This window comes from Solanum pennellii, chromosome 12, assembly GCF_001406875.1.
Source record: "Solanum pennellii chromosome 12, SPENNV200".
In the NCBI taxonomy this organism is placed as follows: Eukaryota; Viridiplantae; Streptophyta; class Magnoliopsida; order Solanales; family Solanaceae; genus Solanum; species Solanum pennellii.
Window position 1 is genome coordinate 16,927,660 of NC_028648.1, and position 12,522 is coordinate 16,940,181.

The following is a 12,522-nucleotide window of genomic DNA, read 5'->3' on the forward strand; positions in this document are numbered from 1 at the left end:
GTAGACCCTTTGTATAGGAAGGTTACATAGCTTTTTACTTTTATTACACATAATCTAGATATAAGGTAGAACATAGTCTTAAGGATTGTCTCATCTCATACCATATAAATGATCATAGCAATTTGGGCATAGCCCTACATCAATTTAAAGAAGCCATATATAGGCTTATACAAATCGCACTCAAATGAAAATAGAATGAACATAAGAGTCTTAGAAAACAAAGCAAATTCATAAGTTAGATTCGGCATCGCCCTCGGAAAGTGAGGACCTACACACTTGGATGGTAGAGAATAGCCAAGTCTTCTTCAAGTCGTCTCCAATAAGCCTTCAACGACCGAAAGCTAAAATTTTGGGGAAAAGGGAAGAAATGGGGTTATAACGCCACTTGTACTAAGTAGAAACCATATGCACACATTCTTGAAAATATGCTAAGAAAAGGATAATTCTATGAGTATGCATTTTTTCATTCTTGATGCATATACAACAAAAACGTACCAATCAATATTTCACATTTATTAAGTCATAGACATATTCATCACAATACTACAACATGAAGTCTAGTAAAATTAACCATCCATATCATATTAGTGCATACATACACAAGTAACTCTATATTCAATGATATATTAACAATAAGGATGTAAGAGTACATTTCATTATAACAAAGCAGACAATTACCCATGAACCCCTATCAAGTCAACAAGTGCAATGACCAAGCAAAGCCACATAACATTGCTCAATCATGTAACCCAACAAGAATTGACTAACATCCTACTTCAGATACCATGACATTTTGATATACATTTCATCTTACTTTAACAATATAAACCAACACAGACTCATAAGTAAACTAATCAACATATAGTATCAACAATGTGCAAGTTCATCATATACATATCATATATTATTATAAGCATAAACATACATAAGAACATATTCCTAAGAATCCCCTCAAGGTTAACGAGTGCAATGCTTAGGTAGAGTCCCATACCCTTACCTAGACTAAGCTAGACCCCTTAGGTTATCCTAGTTAGAGTTCAATCCTTTAATTCATTTTACCTTTTGGGAATATCTTGCTCTAACCGACATAGACCATATGAGCTAGTGTGGGAATCAGGTGTTTTAAAACCTTACACCGATGGAATGTGGTCTACCAGCCAAAGTAAAACCAAACATAAAAGTAGCTTTGTAGGTGGATCCACTAGCTAGTCTTCCTATGGGGGCAACATAGTTCAAGAACTAGGTGATAGGTATAATCCCTCTACATACAATTTGGCAATTGGGGCCTCCTCTCATGGGAATCCAGTAGATGAGTATCCCTCATTGGGGAGTCAACACCACATTTAGAACTATAGGGTGAATCTTCCTCTATTGGAAATCATCACCTCCCATTGTCAAATTCACTTGGTGCAAGCTAAGTCCCTTTATTGAAATGTCTTTAAGCCTTTAATTATAAATCATAGCTTATTTTAGGTCATAAGGTCTACCCCTTGTATAATCATCATTATCAATAGCTCAATAAGAATTGCATGAGTATAAGTCCTTTTATTACAATCCATATAAGTGAGGTTAGCTCATTAGTATTTCATATCATAATAAGGCACATTGATAATCATCACCATCCTTATAACATATACACCTTAATCAACCTCACAATATAGTCAAGACATCTAAATCTAACATCATACCACCCTATAAATCCTAATACAAGTCTTACTCCAATATAACATAATGACTCAATCACAATTAATCACAATTTGAAGTAAAAGATAGAGATCGTAAGACTTACCAAGTCTCCTTAATAGTTCATCATCAAGGCCTTATCATAAACCCTCAATTCAATCCAATTTAGGGTATACAACATCATAATCCAATAATCAACATCATAACAAGGCTAGGAGAATCAATACATCACAATTTAATACTAGATCATAGCTTAATACAAGACACTTAGGTTAATTCACTTTCTAACCTAGCTCATCATCTCAAGAACTAGCATGAAATACTACAATTCACTCAAGTTTATTCATGATCAATGTAAAAACATCAATTAATATCAATTCAACCAATAACCAAGTCAATTGAACCAATTTCAACCTAATTCATGTTAATATCCAACCTAGCATTAAGGGTTAAGGATCATCATCGACAAACTATACCAAATCATCAAGATATAACACAATTAAGTTAGAAAACATGTTAATCTATTCATATTATCCAATAGAAAACAAAAACAAGCCAATTCATAACCTAATTTTCAAGATTGAGAAGAACCCACATGAAAACTTAACTTTTGAAAATATTTTGAAGGAACCCTTTGAGGAAAAATATCTCAAAAGTGAATTAGATCTCATATGTCAACATTTGATGAAGATTTTATGGTGAATCCATTTCTTTACAGCCCCCAAATTCCTCCCCTAGCTAGTCTTCAGAAAAAGAAGAGAGAAGGAAGAGGATTTGTTTTGTGAGTTGTGTTTAATCTAATGAGGGTTGGGGACTTTATTTAGGGTTTTAATTTACTTAATTAGACTCCCTTATACCCCTAATTAATCACCTAACCCCATAACTTATAAAATGAAATGAAGTTAAAATGTGCAAGGAATTTGTCCATCACAGACGGAACCCCGATCGACGGTCCGTTTGTGAATCGACAGGCACTGTGCCTTCCGTGCTGCACAACCATCGTCTCGATCAAATACTGTGCATATGAGGTCCTCAGAAAAAAAGGCTAAGTTTTGATCGATTGTTGTTATTGACGCCCCGTCGATCAACACACGAGCCGTCGTTTGTTTTCGTTGGTGCACACTGCCCAAACAGTGTTGCCTCCTACGTGCTAGGATCCTTTTCAAGGGCCCTTGGTTGGTTCTTCGGGAGTCGTACCCGCATGTTTCAACCAGGAATCATATAAACACCCATTAACTACCCTTCCACCAGTTTTCATGGATTTCTGACTTCTAAAAGCTAGTCAAATAGTACCTCCTAGAACTAGTTTTCGAACGTCATGGACGTTCTTGGACATTTTGGTTCTTAAACTTCCTAAATGACCTATATTCGTTAAAATAGGTCTTAAAACAGTGTTTAGACCTCATGTCACCTATATTAGGCTTTAAGACTCGTCTTGGATTTTTTGAAGTGTTACATTATCCCCCCCTCCCCCCTTAGGAACATTTGTCCCCGAATGACACTAAACATCTTGAAAGGAAGGAATAGACTCAAGACTAGCAACCCAACCAACAACAATACATAATAACATTAATCATATTATTCACACAAGGCAATTCAAAACTTCAATTACCACACATAAGGATCAACATTACATTATGAGGAATATCCTTCTCACAACAACAACATGATCTCAACATGCTTTACATGAGTCAATTATGCAAAAGTTCAACTTATCAACATGCTACATATCATTTCATAAAGACTCATCATATCAAACTGAACAACATAACTCAAACAAACCAAAGAGCAAAATTTCAAGTTCAAGTGCTCACTTCATTGTAATCACTGTAAAGCAAAAATAAAAATGCACATTTTGCAACACTTCACTAAAAATCAAAACAACTTCAATTTTTAGTCATTATATTCATTATTAGTAAGAACTACTAACCTTAGTTATCAAATAGATGAGGGTAAAGGAACTTCATGTCGGCCTAACCTTAGTTATCAAATAGATGAGGGTAACCAGACTTCATGTCGGCCTCGACCTCCCATGTAGCACCCTCAACTAGGTGATTCTTCCATAACACCTTTACGGAAACCACCTTTTTATTCCTTAAATTCTTGACTTGCCTATCAAGATTTTGAACTGGAACTTCTTCATAATAGAGGTTATCCTTCATACAAAGGCCCTCAATAGGAAGAATAAACTCTGGATTACCAATACACATTTTAAGAATGGAAACATGGAAAATCGGATGAACCGAAGCCAATTCATTAGGAAGTTTCAATTCATAGCAACTTTACAAACTCTTGGCAAGATTTCATAAGGGCCCCCATAACGAGGACTCAATTTCCCTTTCTTGCCAAATCTAAACACCCCTTTTATTGGTGAAATTTTCAAATATACATTATCACCTACTTCAAACTCCAAATCCCTTCTGCTATGATCGGCATAAGACTTTTGCCGACTATAGGTTGTTGCAACCGGTTTCTTATGATATATACTTTCTCCAAAGTCTTATAAACCAAATTGGGACCAAGAAGCGAAAGCTCTCTCACTTCAAACCATCCAATAGGAGACCCACATCTCCTACCATACAAGACTTCGTATGGAGCCATGGAAATGGATGAATGAAAACTATTATTATATGCAAGCTCTACCAAAGGCAAATGATTATCCCAATTTCTCTTGAAATCAATAATACAAGCCCTAAGCATATTCTCAAGGGTTTGAATAGTATGTTCCGCTTTCCCATACGTTTGGGGATGAAAAGCGATACTCAACTTCACCTTAGTACCCAACCCTTTTTGGAATGACCTCCCAAACCTAGATGTGAATTGTGCACCCCGATCAGATATGATGGATAAAGGAATACCATGGCGGCACACAATCTCATCTATGAAGATCCTAGCATAATCTTCCGCCGAGTAAGTAGACTTAACGAGAATAAACTGAGTGGACTTGGTCAACCTATCCACAACCACCCATATAGAGTCATATTGCTTCTGAGACCGAGTTAAACCCACTACAAAATCCATATTGATTTCTTCCCACTTCCAAGTAGGAAGTTAGACTTCTTATAGTAAGCCACCCGAATTTTTGATGTTCGGCTTTTACTTGTTGGCAATAGGAGACCTACACCTTACACCATACAAGGCTTCACAAAGAGCCATGGATATGGATGAATGGAAACTATTATTGTAGGCAAACTCTTGAATAGGCAAATGTTGGTCCCAATTTCTCTTGAAATCAATAATAAGAGCCCTAAGCATATCTTCAAGGGTTTGAATAGTACATTCTGCTTGACCATTTGTTTGGGGATGAAAAGCGGTACATAGATTCACCTTACTATCCAACCCTTCTTGGAATGACCTCCAAAACCTAGATGTAAATTATGCACCCCTATCTGATATGATGAATAACAGAATACCATGGAGATACACAATCTCATCTATGAAGATCCTTGCATAATTTTCCGCCGAATAAGTAGACTTGACGGGAATAAAATGAGCGGACTTGGTCAACCTATACACAACCACCCATATAGAGTCATATTGCCTTTGAGTCCCAGGCAAACCTAATACAAAATCCATATTGATGTCTTCCCACTTCCAAGTAGGAACTTGGATTTCTTGTAGTAAGACACCCTTTTTTTGATGTTCAGCTTTCACTTATTGGCAATTTGGAAACTTAGCAAGAAACTCCGCTATGTCCTTCCCACAAATATAGTTCCCTAAGGTCATGGTACATTTTCGTCGAACCCGAATGAATGGAGTTGCGGGACCTATGGGCTTCCTCAAGGATCTGGTCCCTCAACCCATCTACATTGGGAACAAAAAATCTCCCTTGGTACCTCAACACACCATCCCCACTATAGAGAATGACTCATTTAACTTACCGAGAACCGATTATTTAAACTCCATCAATGGTTGATCAAGGTATTGTTTGGACTTCACCTCAACTACCAATGATGACTCAGAGTTATGCTGGACTTTGAATCCGCCATTTGGAGAATCTTTCAACCTCACACTTAGCCTAGCCAACCTATGTACATCCCTCACTAGTTCTTTCTTGGCTTCATTTTTGTGAGATACCCTACCCATCTTCATACGACTTAGAGCATCCGCAACCACATTGGCCTTGCCGGGGTGATAGATGACACTAATTTCGTAATCTTTCAACAATTCCAACCATCTTATTTGTTGGAGATTCAACTCCTTTTGGGTAAACACATATTGGAGACTCTTATGGTCGGTATAGACATCAACATGGACACCATACAAGTAATGTCTCCATATTTTCAAAGCAAATAGCACGGCCATTAACTCAAGGTCATGAGTTGGATAGTTTCGCTCATGTACCTTAAGTTGCCTAGAAGCATAGGTGATCACTTTCCCATGTTGCATAATCACACACCCCAAACCCACTCGGGGTGCGTCAAAATACACAACAAAATCCTTTGAACCCTACGGTAAGGTCAAGACCGGAGCGGAAGTAAGTCTATCTTTCCACATTTGAAAACTTCTCTCACATGCCTCCGACCACTAAAATTTCTTACACTTTTGGGTCAAAGTAGTCAAGGGAGATGCAATGGACGCAAAACCCTCCACAAACCTCTGATAATAACCCGCTAAACTTAAGAAATTCCTAATATTGGTTGGAGTCAAAGGTCAAGGCCAAATTTTCACCGCCTCTGTTTTCCTTGGATCAACCTCAATTCCCTCACTAGAGATGATATGACCAAGAAATGTCACCGACCTCAACCAAAACTCACATTTTCTATACTTGGCAAACAATTGATGTTCTTTAAGTACTTGCAACACTACCCTCAAATGGTTCATGTGCTCACCCTCATTTTTCGAATATACCAAGATATGTTAAATGAAGACAATGACAAATAATCCAGGCAATTTCGAAACACCCTGTTCATAAGGTCCATAAACGTCGTCGGAGCATTGGTGAGACCAAAGGATATTACTAAGAACTCATAATTACCATATCTAGTCCGGAATGCCGTCTTTGGTATGTCCTCACCTCTCAACCTAAGTTGGTGATACCCTGACCTCAAATCAATCTAATAAGAGTAGCTTGACCCATGGAGTTGATTAAACAAGTCGTCAATCCGAGGGAGATGATAGTTATTCCTGATTGTGACTTTATTGAGTTGGCGGTAATCAATACACATTCTTAATGACCCGTCCTTCTTCTTCACAAAAAAACCAGAGCACCCCATGGAGAAATACTAGGTCTTATGAAGCCTCTGTCTAGTAAATATTTGAGTTGTTCCTTCAACTCTTTCAATTCGGCCGGAGTCATATGACAAGGAAGAGTTCAAATGTGATTTATATCCGGTAGCAAATCAATACCAAAATCAATTTCCCGTTCGGGAGGATCACCGTGAAGATCATTAGGAAAGACCTCCAGAAATTCACTCACTACAGGGACCGACTCAATGGGAGGAATTTTAGAGTCTAGATCTGGACTCTTACAATATGTTATAGACAACCTTTAGAGATCATTTTGCATGCTTTTAGACAAGAGGTGATACGACCCTTATCCTACAATCAATAGAAAGAAAGCAAGCATGCAACCAATCCATACCCAATATAATATCAAAATCAAGCATATCGAGTTTTACTAGTTCAACATAAGAAACTCTATTGGACAACATTATAGGACAATTTATATACACCCTTTTTGCAACAACAGACTCACCCACCGGAGTAGACACTATAAAAGGTTCATGAAAAATATTGGGTAAAATGTCAAACTTTTTGGCTACTATAGGAGTAACAAGGATAAAGTAGCACGGGATCAAGTAAGGCATATACATCAATAGAGAAGACTTGAAACATGCCGGTCACCAAGTCGGGAGAAGTCTCTTGCTCACCCCTAGAGAGGAGAGCATAGAAGTGAATCTTCTTTGGAGCTTCGCTTGAACCACTTGCTTAAGCTTGAGCACCCTTTTCTTGCCCCATTATATTAGGCAATCCCAAACCTTTTGCCACTCTTTCCACAACCAAAATAATTGCCCATTCAAACCAAGCACTCACCAAAATGACCCTTTCCGCACTTGGCACATGTAGGCTTCTCATGTGGTGAGTTTCCACTCCTTTCCTTTTAAGATCTTGGTTGTGTCACCTTATCATCACGAGCTTTAGGGAACTTGGATGGAACTTGATTAGAAACCCGCTTCTTAAATCTAAGCTTGTCTTGTATCTCAAGCCTATTCTTTGAAGAACCTCCATCAAAAGACCTTGCCCGCTTAGCTTCTCTACTCTTTCTCTTAGCCCTTGCTTCTTCACAGGCTTTGCATGCACCATAAGACGAGAAATATTTATGTTGTCATGTAGCATAGCTGAACCACACTCCTCTTGCAAATCATTCGACACTCCCATCACAAAGAGGCTCAATTCATCTCTAGGATCGGAAGCCAAAAAGGAGCATATTTTGACAATTTAGTGAACTTCAAGGAGTATTCATGAACACCCATACCTCCTTGGTGAAGGTTGATGAACTCCACCACTTTAGCTTCCCTCATCTCCCTAGGAAAGAACCGATCTAGAAAAATCCTTTTTGAAGATATCCCAAGTCAACGAACCACCTCTCGATGGCCTATTATCCCTCCATTGCACAAACCATGCTTGAGCCACGTCCTTGAGTTGATAAGTAGCCAACTCGGGCTTCTCACTTGTGGACAACCCCATAGCCAAGAGTATCTTATAGACTTCATCGATAAATTCTTGAGGGTCTTTCTCAACCTTAGACCCGTAGAAGGTAGAAGGGTTAATTCGAGTGAAGCCCCTTAGACGGGAAGCCATAGTAGTAACTTGTTGATGAGGACGGGGTACAACCTCCCGCTTGGCTTGGGTTGTCATAGCTTAGGCTTGAGCCGTTGCGAGTTGTGCTTGTGTAGTGATAGCTTGGGACATTTGAAGAAGAGTGGCCCTTATATTCTCATCCGTCAAAGGAGGAGGATTGACCAGAGCTTGTTGCATATTAGCATCTTCTTCAAGTGGAGGAACTTGATCACCATGGGGAGAAGCTCCCGCATTGGCAATTTCCTTCTCTATGTCTTCGTACCGCATTCCTTCGAGTGTTCATTCTTCCTATAATCACAACAATAGGATTAGATGCAAAAGAACACCATAAGTATACTCTAATGGCACGATATAACATTTCCAAGAAAATGAGAGTTTCCTAGGCATCATGTATATTCCCATCCATAAGTGTGGCGCGCTTCAAAATTATGAACACGAACTTACATAGACGAGGTTGAGAGAGACACTTACTCTAAGATAATTCAACCTCATGCTCTAATACAAAGTATGACACATCCGGGTTTACCCCCTAGACGTAACTAGCGTCGTCGTCCTCTTTGAGGACTAAGACTAGCCTCTTAGCTTGCATCATCACATTCATAAGTCGAATTTAGCAGAAATTTTAGAACTTTTTATTCCTTCTACTTGAAGGTTTACATAGACCTCTACATACACATAATGTGTGTGTGTGTGTATGTATGTATGTATGTATATATATAATATATATATATACATATATATATATATATATATATATATCGAGTATACATAAACCCTTCGTATAGGAAGGTTACATAGCCTTTTACTTTAATTACACATATATCTATATATAAGATAGAACATAATCTTAAGGATTGTCTCATCTCATACCACCTATACGATCATAGAAACTTGGACATATCCCTACATCAATGTAAAGAAGTCACATATAGGCTTATACAAATCGTACTCAAATGAAAATAGAATGAACATAAGAGTCTTAGAAAACAAAGCAAGTCCATAAGATAGATATCATCGCCCTCGGAAAGTGAGGACCTACCCACTTGGATGGTAGAGAATATCCAAGTCTTCTTCAAGTCGTCTCACATGAGCCTTCAATGACCGAAACCTAAAATGTTGGGTAAAAAGGAAGAAATGGGGTTAGTACGCCACTTGTACTAAGTATGAGACCATATGCATAGATTCTTGAAAATATGCTAAGAAAAAGTATGCATTTTTCATTTAAAACCTTCATGCATATACAACAAAACCATACCGATCAATATTTCACATTTATTAAGTTATAGACATATTCATCACAATACTACAACATCAAGTCTAGTCAAATTAACCATCCATATCATATAAGTAGATACATACTCAAGTAACTCTACATTCAATGTCGTATTAACAATAATCATGAATAAGAATACATTTTTGTTAAAACAAAGCAAGACAATTACCCACGAACCCCTATCAATTCAATAAGTGCAATGACCAAGCAAAGCCACATAACCTTGCTCAATCAAGTAACCCAACAAGAATCATGACTAACATCCTACTTCACATACCATGACATTTTGATATACATTTCATCGTACTTTAACATTATAAATCAACACATACTCTTAAGTGAACTAATCAACATATAGTATCAACAATGTGCAAGTTCATCATATACATATAATATATCATTATAAGCATAAACATACAAAAGAACATCCTCCTAAGACTACCCTCAAGGTTAACTAGTGCAATGCTTAGGTAGAGTCCCATACCCCTACCTAGACTAAGCTAGACCCCTTAGGTTATCCTAGTTAGAGTTCAATCCTTTAATTCATTTTACCTTTTGGGAATATCTTGATCTAACCGACATAGACCATATGAGCTAGTGTGGGAATCAGGTGTTGTAAAACCTTACACCGATGGAATGTGGTCTACCGGCCAAAGTAAAACCAAACATAAAAGTAGCTTTGTAGGTGGATCCACTAGCTAGTCTTCCTATGGGGGCAACATAGTTCAAGAACTAGGTGATAGGTATAATCCCTCTACATACCATTTGGCAATTGGGGCCTCCTCTCATGGGAATCCATTGGATGAGTATCCCTCATTGGGGAGTCAACACCACGTTTAGAACTATAGGGTGAATCTTCCTATATGGGAAGTCATCACCTCCCTTGTCAAGTTCACTCGGTGCTAAGCTAAGTCCCTTTATTGAAATGTCTTTAAGACTTTAATTATCAATCATAGCTTAGTTTAGGTCATAGGGTCTACCCCTTGTATAATCATCATCATCAATAGCTCAATAAGAATTGCATGAGTATAAGTCCTTTCATTACAATCCATATAAGTGAGGTTAGCTCATTAGCATTTCATATCATAATAAGGCACATTGATAATCATCAACATCCTTATAACATATACACCTTAATCAGCCTCACAACATATTCAAGATATTTCAATCCAACATCATACCACCCTATCAATCCTAATACAAGACTTACTCCAATATAACTTCATGACTTAATCATAATTAACCATAATTGGAAGTAAAGGATAGAGATCGTAAGACTTACCAAGTCTCCTTCATAGTTCATCATCAAGGCCTTATCATAAACCCTCAATTCAATCCAATTTAGGGTATACAACATCATAATCCAATAATCAACATGATAACAAGGCTAGGGGAATCAGCACATCACAATTTAATACTAGATCATAGCTTAGGACAAGACACTTAGGTTAATTCACTTTCTAACCTAGATCATCATCTCAAGAACTATCATTAAAGACTGAAATTCACTAAAGTTTATTCATTATGAATATAATAACATCAATTAATAGCAATTGAACCAATTTCAACGTAATTCATGTCAATATCCAACCTAGAGTTAAGGGTTAAGGATTATCATCTACAAACTATACCAAATCGTCAAGATATACCACAATTAAGTTAGAAAACATGTAATCTATTCATATTATCCAATATAAAACATAAACAAGACAATTCATAACCTAATTTTCAAGATTGAGAAGAACCTACATGAAAACCCAACTTTTGAAAATATTTTAAAGGAACCCTTTAAGGAAAAAGGTATCAAAGGTGAATTAGATCATATACATCAACGTTTGATGAAGATTTGATGGTGAATTCGTCCCTTTACATACCCCATATTCCTCCCCTAGCTAGTCTTCAATGGTGTCTTCCAATAGAGAGAGAAAGAAGAGAGAAGGAAGAGGATTTGTTTTGTGAGTTGTGTTTAATATATTGAGGGTTTGGGTATTTATATGGGGTTTTAATTTACTTAATTAGACTCCCTTATACCCCTAATTAATCACCCAACTCCTAACTAATTAAATGAAACAAAGTTACAATGTGCAGGGAATTTGACCCTCATAGACGAAACCCCGATCGACGGTCCGTCTGTGAGTCGACGGGCACTGTGCCTTCCGTGCTGCACAACCATCATCTCAATCAGAGACTATGCATATGAGGGCCTTCAAAAAATGGGCATTATGCCTTCCGTGCTGCACAACCATCATCTCGATCAGAGACTCTGATATGAGGGCCTTCAAAAAATGTCTAAGTGTTGGTTGATGGTTGGCATTGACGCCCCGTCGATCAACACACGATCCGTCGTTTGTGTTTCAGTGGTGCAGAACGCCTAGGCAGTGTTGCCTCCTACGTGCTAGGGTCTTCTTCAAGGGCCCTTGGTTGGTCCTTGGGGATTCGTACCCGGACGTTTTGACAAAAAATCATCTTAAACACCTATTAACTACCCTTCCACCAACTTTCATTGATTTTCGACTTCTAAAAGCTCGTCAAATAGGCTTAGGCACGCTAGTACCTCTTAGAACTAGTTTTCGAACATCATGGACGTTCTTGGACGTTTTGACTCTTAAACTTCCTAAATGACCTATATTCATTAAAATAGGTCTTAAAACAGTGGTTAGATCTCATTTCACCTATGTTAGGCTTTAAGAATCGTCTTGGATTTTTTGAAGTGTTACACGCTTGGAGGAGGAAACTGGAGTGGAGGTCTTCCTTCTCCTGGT